Raw genomic sequence first — 16,231 nt, forward strand, 5'->3', positions numbered from 1 at the left:
AAGTTTAAAATGATCTGAAAAATATTTTGTCATTTAATATACGTTTTTAAAGAATATTTGCCCAAATATTCTATCGAATTGAGTTTCTTGTCATTTAAAAAGATGATCTATTTTCTACTTAGTAGTTTATGGGTATTCGTTAAATCTTAAGATGTTAGAACAGGGTAACCAGTAGTCCCTTATGATTTTCGGTGTAATGTAAATGTTGCGCCCAGTTTCCAATGTTGTTACATAAGATTACTCACAATTCTATCTGTGTACTTTTAAATGAGCGCATTGAAGATTCATGATCGCTTCGAGCTGTACAGGAAGTGACCCGTGAATTGGAAGATAGTTGAAAAAAATAACAGTGTTTTTTCTAAAAAAAAAAACAAGAACCACAGTATGCTTGCCTCTTACTTACAATGATGTAATTAACATTTTTAAAAGCGCCTTCGGCAAAATCTCGATTGATCGGTGAAATTGTATAATGCTGTTTGAGTACGAATAACATGTTTTAGACATAGTGTATTAATAAAACACATATAATCCTTGATTTATCAATTTAATCACTTAGTTGGGCTATAAAGAAAGCGCTATTTACGGCATAATGAAACGTTAAGAACAACAATTTTTATAAACCATACGCTAAAAACATTTAAACAAAAATTCTATTTAACAATAGAATGATAAAATATTGCTGCTCTCTTTGCTAAAAAAATTAATAAAAGATTAATCGCAAATTAATTTTTATATATAAACACATATTATATAGTATAATTTGTAAATAAAATAAATTCCATAAATTCTAATTGAAAAATTTACTCATATTTGTGCATAGATTAATAAATGACACTTTAGAGAATCAATAAAATGCATTTTTAATTCTAATATTTTTAAATATATAAAAAATATAAAAGATATTTACTAACAAATCAAACCTATTTATAAAAGAATAAGTACTTCATGAATAATAATTTATGCATAACTGTCATAAAATCTATGTTTATTGTAATTTGTGAAATAATAAAAAAGTTTGATCCTCTTATGATTCTTCAGTGTTTAGCGTCTCTGGGTGAAATAAGTTCATATGTAGACACGGAGAAAGTGCACATATAAAATAACACGAACTTATGTTAAACATATTTAATCAGTCATAAAAATGCCAACATTTAGTAGGTACAAGAGTTTTTATTATTTTATAATTTCATTTAATATCAAACCTAATTATCTTGTAAAAAATTTCCAGTTTTATTACATTCTGATTCNTGCCCTTAAGTTGTAGATTTCAAAATCATATCGATTGTAGCGATATTCAACAATTTTTTTTTTTTTTGTTTTCGCAAACGATATTTTTTTTTTTTTTTTTAATTTTGACATGAAAATACAAAGCACGTAGTTGAACATAACACACAATGTATGAACTATATTCTATAGTTTCTACTAAACTAATCCTATAAAATAAAACTCAATGTCAATTTTCAGTAGATACATAATGCATATGAATATATTTTTCTTTAATAATAGTTTGATTTACTATTTCTTTTAGTAAAAAAACTTCATAAAAAAACAAAAAATTAATCTACAAAAAAATTTCTCGTGACAATATGTATGATATATTATGAATACGCATTATCAAAACTTTTATTTTATATTTTAGCTTCGATGCGAAGCTGAGAAGGTATTAATTTTACTATGATGTGTTTTTTTTTTGTGTCTGTTACCACCACTTTTTCTCAGCTCTCACAGGACCGATTTCTTTCAATAATACGTCAAAAGATCACAAATCGTATCNGGACCGATTTCTTTCAAAAATACGTCAAAAGATCACAAATCGTATCTAGTTGAAGACATTACCCTTAAAAATTGAAACATTTTCCCTCGTTCCCCGTAAATGGGGGAAATATCAAAAAAAATTACAAATTTAAAAATCGGTAAATTTTGTCATTTTTCTAACTTTTTTTTCTTATAACTTCCATAACTTTTTCAAAAATAAACAAATCAACATAATATTTTTTTTATACTAAAACCTTAGATATTTCCCTTTCATTTGATATAATTTTTTTGGAAATCTAACACTTAACCTGGTCATTGGGTGGGATTTAAAATAGCAACTTTTTTACAAAAATTAACTTTTTCAACTTAATTTTTGAAAATGTTCCAGAAATACCGCGTCCTTTAAATATATATCAATTTAAAGCTTATTTTATGTACTATAAAATGAAAAAAAAAAATTTGTCCCGACGATCTATCTTCTATTCGCAAATGGCTACCTTATTCAAAAATATGCTATTTTTCTATTAAAATTCTAGGTTTTATATTTTATTTTATTTTAAAATATCTTATTAGGAGAATATATTGACTTTCATGAATATTATATAATTTAATTGACATAGAATAAAGTTCATAAGACATAAGAAATTAAACTTATTAAATTTTTTTTACTTTTTTAAAGTCAAAAAAGTAATTTTTAAATTTGAGTTAGCTTAAATAGCCAATTTTTTAGCTTCGATGCGAATTTTTTATATGTAAATACTAATTTTTAATAATATTAAAACTTAGAAGTGATAGAAAAAGTCTAATTGCAGATTTAAAAACATCGCGAAAAGTTTATTAAGAATGGTATATTTTTGCTTCTGATGAAAGTTCCTTGTAGTTCAGTGCATTTATTTATAGTAACAAACAGATTTTATTGAAATTTATTTTATTAAGCCCTTTAAATTTTTATACACGTAAAAATAAAGAAAAATACAACTTCTTTATTATTTTTATAATTTCTCCGTTAAAATTTCAATATTAAATTATTGAATATCAATTTCATACTAAATTTAATAATTATAATTAGTATTTATTCATATATTAAATTTTAAAATCAAAGAACTACTATTTAGGATATAATCCAAGAAATAAGAGTTGATGTTGCTTTTGGAATAATCCACCAATTTCTCTAAATGAAACACTACCTACAGATTTGCATCGAAGCGTTTTTTATAATAGTGATTTTAATCACTGTCAAATATCATCTATACTTGTCCCATCTATGCCTTGTCTACACTGTGCCTCGACCCCACTGTGCTATCGTTTTTTTTACTTGATTAAGTATAATTAAACATAAAACCTCTAAATATTTTGGGATATTTTTAAATTGTAATTAAAACTCGGCACAGTGGAAACACGACGAAGTTGGAATAAGTATAGATAATATCTAACAGTCATTAAAATTACTATCATAAAAAAAGTTTCGATGCAAATCTATAGATAGTGTTTAAATTTTTAAAATAAATTACTAGATTTTTCCAAAAGCAATTTCTATTTCCTTATTTATATTCTGTTATCCCAACTAGTTTTATAATTTATAAGTATTATACATGAATAAATACTTATTACAGTCGTTATAGAAGACAAGTCATCAAGAAATTTTTTTTGTAACTTAAAGTATTTAACATGAGGATTGATTTGACATATGTTTAAAGGACAGAGTATTTTAGAAACATTTTCGAGAGTCAATAAGTAAAGCTTAACTTTTCATGCAAAAGTTGCTACCTCTGATCAGAAAAAAGGTCCTGTTTTCAAAAAAATATATACTTAATAAGAGAGAAATACCGTTAAAGGTATTTAAAAAAATTATATTGATTTATCTATTTCTCAAAAAGTTATGACAGTATTAAGTAAAAAATTTAAAAATGATCATTTTTGGGAATTTCCTCCATTTATGGAAAACGAGGAAATGTTTCCAATTTTTGAGGTTAATATATTTAACTAAATATAATTTTTGCTATATTAACGTACCTCAAAAAAAAAAAACCCAGCACAGGAGGGTCGTGGCAAAGTGGTGACGTGACATAGTTGGATCAAGTATAATAATATCTGACAGTGATTAAAAACACTATAAAAAAAAAAAGATTTCGATGCAAATCTTTAGATTGGTGGATTATTCCAAAAGATACATGATCTGCTAGTTCCTTATTAATATCCTGATTAAGATAAAGTATGNATTATTCCAAAAGCTACATGATCTGCTAGTTCCTTATTAATATCCTGATTAAGATAAAGTATGTCGAATGAAAAAGGGATTATAAAAAAATATTATTTTTCATAAAAAAATTATGTTGATCCATACATTTTTCAATAAGTTATAGTATTATAAAGTTAAAAATGTAAAAAATAAAATCGAGAATTTTCACACAAAAATAGCATTTGGTAGCCATTTTCACCATGAAGACAAGTCCAAAGGTCAAATTTTTTTTTTCCATAATAAAGTATATTATATTACATTTAATTTAAGATATAAATAAAAGTGTCAGACTTTTCGGAACATTTTCAAAAGTTAAGTAGAAAAAGTAAATTTTTTGTGAAAAAGGTGTCATTTTAAATCCCCCCTGGGGGCAGGTTAAGTGTCAGATTTACAAAAAATATATACCAAATGATAGATAAAGATATCAAACATCTATAAAAAAGAATTATATTGATATGTTAATTTTTGAAAAAGTTACGGCAGTTTTTAGTAAAAAAAATTGAAAAAATTTCTAAAATTAGCGATTGTTAAATTTGTAATTTTTATGGAGGTTTCCCCCATTTACGGGGAATGAGGGAAATTTTTCAATTTTTGAGGGTAATGTCTTCAACTAGATACGATTTGTGATCTTTTGACGTATCGTTGAAAGAAATCCGTTCGGTGAGAGCTGAGAAAAAGTGGTGGTAACAGACACAAAAAAAAAACAAATCATAGTAAAACCAATACCTTCTCAGCTTCGCATCGAAGCTAAAAATGGTGAAAACTGAAAAATTGAGGCAACAGACGCCAAAAAAAAAAAAAGATAAATGTAAACACATTTTAGTAAAATTAATACTTTCTTAGCTTCGTATTTATGCTAAAAATTATTTATTAAAAAAAATTGATAGCATTATTAAAGAATAATGATAATTAACTAAAAATTGTCTATGTAAGAATACCTTAATATTCATTTATTATAAACTAAATTTTCAAAAATATTTTCTCAGGTTAGTTTATAAACATTATAATATCTAAATAACAAATTATCTAACATTCTAGCAACATGTTACTTACGTTGTTACTGCTAAAAATTTTTTTAAGTACGACTATTACTATATATAAACACTAATAAAATATATTTTGAATCTTTGGTTGTAATGAAAGTATAAAAATATAGCAATTTCATTTTACCACCGAAACTTCACATATTTTTAATGAATAAGTTATATAATGTGGCATAAACGTAAAAATTAAAGGAGAAAACAATTACTTTCGACTGAATATGATTTATTACTGTAAGTTAAAATGTATTAAACAACGCAAAATTTTATAATATAATAAATTTAATGTTAAACCACCTACATAACGAATATTAATACTAGACAGTTGCTATAATACTTGTATTTTTATTAATTGTTGATATTGTTTCTATATACTATGCGTACATTATCATTATGCTAAATTAATGCACATATCAGTCATTTTTTAAATTCTCAAAAAATAATAAATTTTATATTATTTATTATTTGTATAACATAGAAAACATTAATGGAATGAACCATAATAGTGTATAATGTTATCCATACAAAAAACCAAAATCTATTTCAATTTTGTTTCAAACTTATAATCTAACATATATATTATGCATTTATTTAATATAAATATTCTATATATTTCAATAATAATTATAAATTAATATCATATAATATGAAAAAATTTGTCTTACAAATATCAATTATGTATATACTAGTATCCTCATAAGTTAAGTATTCTAATTCTCAGTTTAAGAAAACATAAGCGTATAAAATAAAGATATTTTAGTTCGATTTAAGACATTATCAGCAATATCCATATTATAACAATAATTTTTAAACATTCTTAAAATTTTAGAAGAGAGTGAATTTGCAGCCTCTTCAGCTACTCTCAAAACTTTTTTTCTTTATTATTTACTATCATAATTAAGTAAATTTAAAAAAATATTTTATTTTAATTGACCTATAGTTAATGTGTGCCTTTTATAAATAAACTTAATTGCAACCATTGTTTTCTGTTTGAATAATAGGGCCAATTAAATTTAAATTAAAAAACTATAAAAGATGATTGCATAGATATAACAATCTCGATACTTTGTCACGCAGCGGTGTCCTTGGAATGAAATTTCATCTCCTTTAGCATTCCACAGAACAACTATTAACAGCAAAAATAGTATAGGGCGATTGAACGACCTTGCAGTGAAAGTTGTCGCAATACATCATCTACATACATCTATACACGATGACTAAACTTCAATAACACAACACTTATGACTATAATTTATTTATACTATTATTTAACTGTTATGTATAGTGACGTTTCAAATTATTTAGTATTACAACGCACACCGAAAGAATAATGCCTCTGAATTGTTTAAATCATACTTGGTAGTTTGTTAGCTTCAAACAGATTTACTAACTTATATGTTTGTTCAAAATACATAAATATGGAGTAGCTTTAATCAAATAATAATTAAAGCGCACGAATAATACATTTATTTTATTTTTTTGCTAGTAACTATGCTTTATTTCGCAAACGATATTACAAAGTTGTGAATTAAATTTGTAATTATTTATGGATGATAAAAAATTATGATACAATGGCACTATGGTATCACTGTCAAAAAAGAAAAAAAAAATGTATTGAATGTTGGAAGCATATTTCATACGATATTCACTAGAAATATAAAATAGACAGACAGATAAACTTTAAACTTAAGATTATTACTGAAAATATTTTTAATATTGGCTTTTGTAAATTTAATGTTGTAGTAAATGTCAGTGTCTAGTAAGGTAATTAAGTCGGGATTAAAGATACCTATAAGTAAAGTTATTACGTGTTCAGCCGAATGTGTTATTTTGATTGTCCCAAAATATATTTAAGGGCATAACATTTTATTTTTCGTAATAGAAGTAGCCTCAGGACTTTCGATTCCTACGTGACGTTACTGACCGAATCATATAATATAATATATTATATGCAGGCTATTTATTATATAGCCTATGAAAGTAAATATAATTTTGGACTTTATATTTATAAATTTTTACAACATAATATATTATAAACATTATTGCTTAAGGTGAAGAATAGCTTAAAAATGTTGTTTTAGTTTTATACTTAAGTTATATCTAAAAGTACACAATTGTATATGCACCAAAATGAGCATTCATTAATCTCTAAGTGATTTGTGGCTACTCTAAGTGATTGTGAAGGTATGCGTTAGGTGAGTTAAGCACTACTTAAAAATAAGTAGTACTTATTAACTTAGTGAACTATCGATTACTTTAATTATTTCTATGATGAAAATATTACACCTTACGTCATAAAATAAACTAATTATCACATTGAAATTTTGGATTGACAACTAAAAAAATTTATATTACAATAAAAATTTTTTAAAAGTAAATAAACATGAATTTAGTTAAGCATACATATCAATATTGATTTTAATAGCGAACATTTCCACTACTAATAATGTTCATTTATAAGTGTATAGTAATCAATTTCAATAATTAATAGTGTTTAAATAACATTTTTTGATGAAAGTTATATTTTTATAAAGTCATTAGATAAATTTATGTGCATATTAAATACTTTGAATTTGAAGCAAAATATGCTGTTTTTATATCTAATTTTTAGCTTTTACTTTTCACAACAAGTTAGTATAATTGTAAAGGATGCAATAATATAATAAAAAACACGAAGTACATGTAAACAAACACAAAAATACATAATAAGTAATGGAATAGTAAAAACAACATATTAGTTTGGCAAAATTCCCAACTTCTGTTAACGCTGAAAATTTTTTAACTAGACTATCAATCATAACGATATAAATTATTAATCTGGATACAAGTCCAGTGGAGAAAGTAGGAAACGATAGTGTAATATAACTAATCGAAAACTGATGGTCAAACATATTAATTAGTCTCATTCGTCAAATAGCATATACTCAGTGCCAGATACGTCATTATGTCAATAAATATTATACACATCAGTAGTTAAACATTTAAACCGTGTTAAGAAATCGTAAAAATAAAAATATTAAAAAAGTTTAATAGCATAGTTTTAAGTACAATTAGTATAGACATTTCCAAAGTAATATTTTGTAAAATGTGCAGTCATGGATGATGATAAAGAAATTACTAAAAGTTTTCATCCTTTTGTGTATTGTGGTGATTATTTATTACTCTAATAATAAACAAAAGAAATTGTTTCAATCATATTACATGTATGTATAATGTACTGTCTATCTAACAAAATTATAATATCAAGAAAATATATTATAAATTTTGGTAAATTTTTCAAAGAATGTTAAAAATTCTTATCATTTGTTATACACACTTACATTAAAACTTCTCTTAATTATATAAAACAGAATTATACTGTTAATAATTTTATTACACTAAAGTTAAAGTTACATATAAAACTAACTATACTACAATTAATTTGTTCTTTAATTTATTTAATTGGGATAACATATTTAAAATTGTTAATTCTCAATCTAAAGCTCTTATTTTTTAGAATGCATATTTATTCATTAACTAAATTTGCACCTAATCAATTAATCATTAATGTTAGAAACTTTTTATGTTGGTTCATAAAATATCTAGAAATTTTACTTTGGAAAAATATTATACTTTTTAAATATTAAAATTATTTTAAAAAAATGTGTTCAATGAGATTTAGGCCTTACAGAATTTAGTATTGTAGCTGAACCAAAAAAAAATGTAGAAATGGATTTCCTATAATAAAAACTTAAACAATTCCCCTATCTCATTACATTTAGATGATACAACAGCTAGTAACGTTGAAGAAATAGTAAATCTTTTCACGACATATTTCTCCTCTATTTGTAATGCTTATCCTGCTACACAAATCCCTCCACAATCTAACTTAATTAATAACCATAAGTACTCATTCCGCTCCCGTTGCACTGTTACTCACAATAAAATCACGATGGTCTTCGTTTTTTAAAAATATCTAAATATTCAGAGTCTGATGTTATTTTTAGTATTTTCCTAGCCCAATGTGCTTATGTATTTTGTCGGATCTTTTTATTATTTTCTATACTTTTATAGTAAACAATATTTCCACTAATTTGGAGAATAAGTTCTGTAATTCCAGTGTAAAAATTTAATTGTAAACGATTGGGGTAATTGTAGATACATTTTTTTGGATTAATGTACACCTTTTTATTTTGAACTTACATCAAATATGCAGTAACATATTTATAGAAGAAAATTTGGTACATTTCAAACCAGGCATACTGGAAAGGGGACCCTGATAAATATTAGTCGTATGCCATTTAATAATAAAATAAATAAAATTTTGAATGATTAACTAAAATGGGTAAAAATTATAATAAAAATAAATATTATGACAATAAAGTATTGACGACAATATTAATAAGATTTTCTAAAACCTTAAAAATACTTAACAACTTATAAACAAATAATTAATACTAAATAAAATAATATATCTATTTATATTCAAAAATACTATTTTAGGAGAAATTTAGTGACCAACGGGTAAATCAATCACCCGTATATATTCCAACATAGTTATAGTCATGGTTTCTGACTTTTTTTGTTGTGTAATAATTATTTAGTGTACCAGAGTTTTGAATTATGTTGTACCCACGAATTTTTAAAACTAGACCCTACTAATATGATAACAACGCCTATAAGGACCAGAACTTTTTAATTTAAAATAAAATCAGTTGAATATTTAAAAAAAAAAATGTATTTAAAATTACCCCATTTGTTTACATTTACCCTAATTCACCTAATTATTTTTTTCTATTTAAATATTAATTGTCTTTTGAAAATCAATATCGTAGTACTTGAGCTACAGCGTAAGTCCTTTTTGTAGCAATATTTAGATATTATGCACTTTGACCAAAACGAATATCATTGTAATACATTATATTATGCAATACTCTAATCGAAATGAATATTTTCAAGTCTACTAAATTTAATTGACAAAATTATTCGTTGAAAAAATAACATAGCGTTGAAAATTTCTAAGTTCTAACACTGTCATGTAAAATACTGTGAGTTTTCAATAGTTTTATTTTTTTTAATTTGTTCAGAAAACCCAGTGTATAATTTGGATACTAACATTCATTTTTACTTAAATGTTTATGGTGAATTTAAAAAGAAAAATTTTTAAAAGGCGTTTTATTAAATATGGTCTACCTTTTTATAATACAATAATAATTTATTTTTTATAAAAATAAGGCAAATTTGTAATAGTTTATAATTTTATTTTTAGCAAGTTTTAAGTAAAAATATTTTAAGAGTTGCAATCTACTTTATACACCTCTTCCGTAAATTGAATCAACTTTCAATATACAAACTTATAGATAGCAAACCTTACAATCATGTTGTTATCAGTTTAGAGTTTGGACACCGTCAATCAGTAAAAATGTATTGAAGTTTCGCAACTAATTTCATTCTACAGACTGGAAGTATAGTCCTGTCTTGAACCGCATGATAATTTTATACAAAATCACAGAGTAACAAATTTATAATATTATGTTTCTGTATAGTCGACCATTTCTTGTTAGAGTTGCATAACAGTGTACGCCTACCCAAGCTAGAGGCATTACGATACGATATTATTATATGCACTTAACGCGATAGACAACGAAAGAAAATCAAGATTATAGTAAATCTAAAAAGTTATGCAATTCAGTCGATGATATTCCGAACGACCGCTAAGGAAGTCCGGCCAGTGGCTGCGGTCGACCACGTCCATCTCGACCCCGATGGCTCGGATTCCATCAGTTTTTATTTTGTTTATCTGCACGCGCTTGTTCCTATTCACTTTTACTTTTCACGATGTAGAAGAAAAAATATTCCGCTCAAGGTCAACTTCTAGGAAATAGCCAAACTCATCACTAGTTTATATTTTACGTGTCACGTTGCTCCACATAGTTTTCGTCGTGGTCAAACGACGATTAATCGTGCACAGAACAGTCAACCGACATGAATTTTTTATTAGTTTTTTCGTTTCAATACTCACAATATACAGTTTATAATATAAACTGTATATTGTGAGTGTTGAAATATTACATAGTTATAAACTTTATAACTGTGTAATGCGAACTAAATTGTAGCTTGAGCTAATAAATCTAAATTTGTGTTAAAAAGAAAAATTTCATGAGGATAATAGTCTTATTAACAGTTTTTTCTCGCGTTATAATTACACTTACATTAGACTAGCTTATGTAAAAATATTATGTATACATTACAATTTATACATAATTAATTGAAGCATAATTTAAATTTTTGTATTGAATTTTTAATAAACAAATCAAAAATTTTACTTATTGTCGGAAGGAAGATAATTAAATATTGAATATTAAAATAAACTTACTTAGGTGTATTAATATATCTTATTTATATCTTTATTTGTAATGGTATAATATAGATATCAAAGTTTTCATAAGTGATTCATTAATTTAGATATCTGTCTTCCGCAGCTATTCTTTCGGTATACTTTTACTTGAACTGTCTGCAAGAGGAATTATGTAATACTCAACAAAGTATAAAAATGTACAAGTATGTATCTTGGGGAACATTAAAGTGTACTTCAAAATAATAAAAATAATAAAAAAAATGGTAATGGAAGTAATAAAAGTAGTATGACAGATCGCTAAAATGTAAATAATTAAGTGTTGGTAATTTTATGAAGTATATTAATAATAATATTTGAATATTAATCCATTATCGTGCTAATTGAATGATTAATACCATTAGATACAATAAAAAAATGTATAAAAATTTCACCTCTTTCAATTTTTTCACAACTATTAATTTAGGGTACTTTAGTGCATTTATGTTTATTTTTATTGATCTAAGCAAGAAAGATGTTCAATAATAAGGTCAACTTAAAGTTCTTTAAATCCTTTATATATGTATATCATATATATTTTAATAATTATCAAGACATTCTATTATTTATAAATTTGTACACTTTCCATTTGTGAACAACTTAAAAAGTTATTTATGTGTTAAATAAATGTGAATTCACTTCTAGTAATAAAGGCGAAGACTACAGTTACGCGATATTACGTAGTATACATTTACATAAATACGTTAAACGGCAAGAAAATCAAATTAAGAAGTTTATATAGTGACATATATTGACAATAGACTGTCGATAATAAAATTTTTTCCCTCTTCTTTTAATTCTTTCCAGTGACTTAATGTAAAACATAACATTATATTTTATTTATTTAGATATTGAACATCGCCTTTTTAAACTTTTACTCTAATGTCGTATTATATTGTTATGGTTTGGACTATCAATTTTTGATAATCGGTTTAGAACTGGCTATAAACTTTTTTCTTTAAAACAGATATCATTTGAGATTTAAATGGATATTTATAATCAAACGTAATCAAAAACAAATGACATTTTAAATTTTGATTCGAAATATTGTCTTTTAAGTCGTTACAGTATTTATTTTATCTATTCTTCATTTTAAAATTAGTAGAATCATTTTTCAAGAATATTTTTCGAATTATGACGATATAAAATATTATGTGATAAGAAAAAAATTCAGTACCAACAAAAATAATATCGGTTTGCAAAAGTATAACACTTTTTCAGCTTGTTTTAAAATTAATCTTAAAAAAATATATGCTTTTAATTTAAATTAATGTTATCAATATAACATATGTTGACAAGTAGTAGATTACAATAATCAGTAGCTTACCCAGAAGTTTTAAATGAGGGAGGAACTTATCAAAATATGATACTTGTATGATGTTTTTTTTAGTCATCAGGTGTTTTTCGAATATGATTTCTATGCAAGTATTTGGGTATCTCGCTTTAGCACATACTACGCTGGATAAAAATATAAAATAAGTTTTTTTATACTTAAGGCTGGAAAAGTTAGTCATTTTTTTACTTATTCAAGTTAAGTTACTTAAAAATAAATCTAAATTTGTTTGTTGAAAAAGTAACTAAATTAGATTAGAAATTAGAAGTTACTTTTTATATAGTTTAAATATAAATTTTAAATTATTGATAATTGAAAAATTAAATTAAATAACTTAATTTGATCAAATATTCCAAGTAGATAAATAATAATCTTAATTTTTTGGAATGTCAATTATTAATCTTTTAGAACATAAAACCAAAAATGTGGAGCAAAATAAAAATATAAACTAACAAAATGACAGTATCACATATATACATATATATTAACACAACATAAAAAGTGTACATTACTTATATTACTACCTATATATATATATATATATTATATGTGTATATTATAAAATTATTAAAATATTTCTAATATTTAAAAAATTTAAAAAAAGAAAGAAAAATCATGTACGGACGCATACTTATCGTTATGACACTATTAATAATATCGGTAAACGGGTAAATCTTTAATAAAACTACTACTTCAATTCGAAATCGTAACATAAAATTAAAAAATGGAAACATAACTAGTTATTTTTATTATTAACGTGTTAGATTAAAATTATTTTAAATGTGAAATTCAACCTAGGTTAGAAACTTATTATGTATTAAAAATTACTAGTCAAGTCAAAAAATTACTTAAATAAAATTTTCTGACCTGTTAGTGCTCAGCTTTACCAATAATGTTAGTAACTTGCCATATTGGTTCACAATAGATCTAAAAATTTTAGTTTGGAAAAAGAAAATATGTATGTAAAATAAATGACAAACAACAATATAAATATACTTTTAAATTCGTTGTCATTATTACCAGCATAATATTTATTGTTTTTCATAGATAATAATATTATGACCACTATTATAGATAAGTTCTATAATATACTTAAGATCTAGGTCTTATTTACAATCATGGTTTTATTTTTATTTATATATATATATATATTATTGTCTAATAATTATAATTATAAATACAATCATACTATAACGTAACAAAATCGAAAAAAAAACAAATATTAATTATGATAACTAAATTATATTAATAAAAATTTAATTAAAATCTATCATAATATTTTAAGTGGTAGTTATATGGTGTCTTATGGGAGGATATATCCCTCATCCACCCTACAGAACAAACCAGCGATAATCGTCAAAAATGAATCGATTTTATTATAAAATTTAGAGGTTTTGTTAAAAACTTTATATATGATTAAACAAAATTGTAATATGTACATAAATTAATATAAAAATTAAGTAAATATAATTGAAATAATTGAATTACTTTTAATTATGTTGAAATATTACATTTCCTTATAATTTATAACGAAATATACATGTACACTGTTACACAAATGAGCAATTAAAATATTAAGCATGCTATTTAATAATTTTTACTACTCGTAACATGTATCAACTTGAAGTTTAATTTATTATTTTTATTTTATTATTATAACCACCAGTTGAATAAGCAATTGTTTTATTTTTACTTGTTATTGATTAACCAAACCTTAAAATTATTAAGTAATATACTTAATCGTTTTAATTGATAACGTAGAAATGATATTGTGTATCCTATTAATTTTATCTAAATAGCTTATATGCATAAATCACCAATATAGAAAACGTTGGCAGATATTTATTATATAATATGTTTAATACTTGCAACAATTACACCTTAAATAAGGCTCAATTATTAATCATATCCACTTACATAATTTTTAACTAATCAAATAATATCTCAAGAAAAATTTAAAATTAGTTGTTGAAGTTAGCTCATTGTCAAATTATACACATATAAACACATAGGTATATCGTAACTTGGCATGAAAAATCTAAGAACAAAAATAAAATAAACAATATTGATATCCAAAAGATTCAGAAAAATTCTTAATTTTTTTTTTTTTTGACATATTTTATCATTTTTGCGTGTTTTAATGAGATTATATTTTTATGTTATTTTACAGTAAAGGAAAACGTGAGAAGTTTATATCGGAAAATAAAATTATATAATTAAAATATAATTTTAGCTAAACCATGTAGTCACAATAACGTGTTTGTTTGTGTACATTCACAACATCATGGTAATAATCATAAAAAGTTATGAAATTGTAACAGTTACGATTACGAGGGGATCTCATTTTTAAAAGAAAGCAATTAAATCTACAAACTTCCTATATCCAATTAAATTTTATAGAGCTATTTAATTAAATAATTATCTCATTGAAAATTAACTTGCGACAACAGAAAAATAATAGTAATAATATTAATAAATACTATAACTAGAATAAATTATAATTTATTGTTATTATTACTAAACATTAAATATTTAAAATTTAATATTTTGAATTATATGATTTAGACAAATATGATTTTTTAAATAAAAATCAAATATAAAATTAGCTTATATTATTAATGAATTTATTTTTACATCACACAAACAATTAATGATTAGATAAATTATACATCTTAAAAATAACATTTTTTTTTTCCCGTAGATTCGTTATCTTCTCTCTTCCATTAGGCATAAGGTAAGATGCAAGGTAAGTTTTCCATGAAAAAAGATGTATAAGTCAAATTAGCAGTTGCGTACCCAAAACATTTTAAAGAGAGTAATTTTCAAAATATACTAATCCTATAATCTTTTTTTTAGTCATCTGATTTTTTTCAAGTGTACTGGCTATGTAAACATCAGGGTTTCTCGCCTTAGTAATTACTACCCTGAATATCAAATTTAAAAGGTTAAAAAAAATAAAACTTTTAAGTAAAAATATAAATTAAGTTTTTGATATTTTTTATACTGTTTCGCTCAGCCATAATGAAATTTGATCAGGTCGATAGTTGGTAGAAAATTCCGTCAAATTGCCGATCCCAAATAGAAGGAATAGAAACTATGGTGATAATGATATTTTGTATGTAAAATAAATAAGAAACAGCAATATAAAAAAACTTATAATTTTGTTATGGTTATTATCAGCATAATATTAATTATCTTCTATAGATAATAACACTATGGATATGGTATCATGGTTTATGAACTGGGTTTCTAACAGGCCTACCTATGTATTTAGTTACTTGTATTTATATCGTGTATAAAATTTATAATTTTAATATAAAGCAAAAACATTAATTTAATAATTTTTTTCGCTTGAACTTCAAAAATAATTATTTTGAAGAAATAAAATAGTACATTTTTTTTTAAAGTTCTGTAAGACTGTATTGAGACCAGCTATGATGTTTGGTTGAGAGTGTTGGGCGGTTGACAAGAGAATGGAGCAGAGAATGAGT

At 24.0% G+C, this 16,231-nt stretch overlaps 1 long non-coding RNA gene across 1 annotated transcript; it reads right to left on the bottom strand.

Moving 5' to 3' along the window:
- Positions 1 to 1,330: 1,330 nt before the first annotated feature.
- LOC126903519 (uncharacterized) lies at positions 1,331 to 12,856 on the bottom strand. Its single transcript, XR_007703521.1, has 3 exons — positions 12,735 to 12,856; positions 11,390 to 11,527; positions 1,331 to 1,433 (listed from the first exon to the last, which is right to left on the bottom strand). It is a non-coding gene; the product is annotated as an uncharacterized LOC126903519 (long non-coding RNA).
- Between the last annotated feature and the right edge of the window lie 3,375 nt (positions 12,857 to 16,231).

The sequence above is a fragment of the Daktulosphaira vitifoliae genome, unplaced genomic scaffold (genome assembly GCF_025091365.1).
Source record: "Daktulosphaira vitifoliae isolate Bord-2020 unplaced genomic scaffold, ASM2509136v1 Scaffold_4, whole genome shotgun sequence".
Lineage (NCBI taxonomy): Eukaryota > Metazoa > Arthropoda > Insecta > Hemiptera > Phylloxeridae > Daktulosphaira > Daktulosphaira vitifoliae.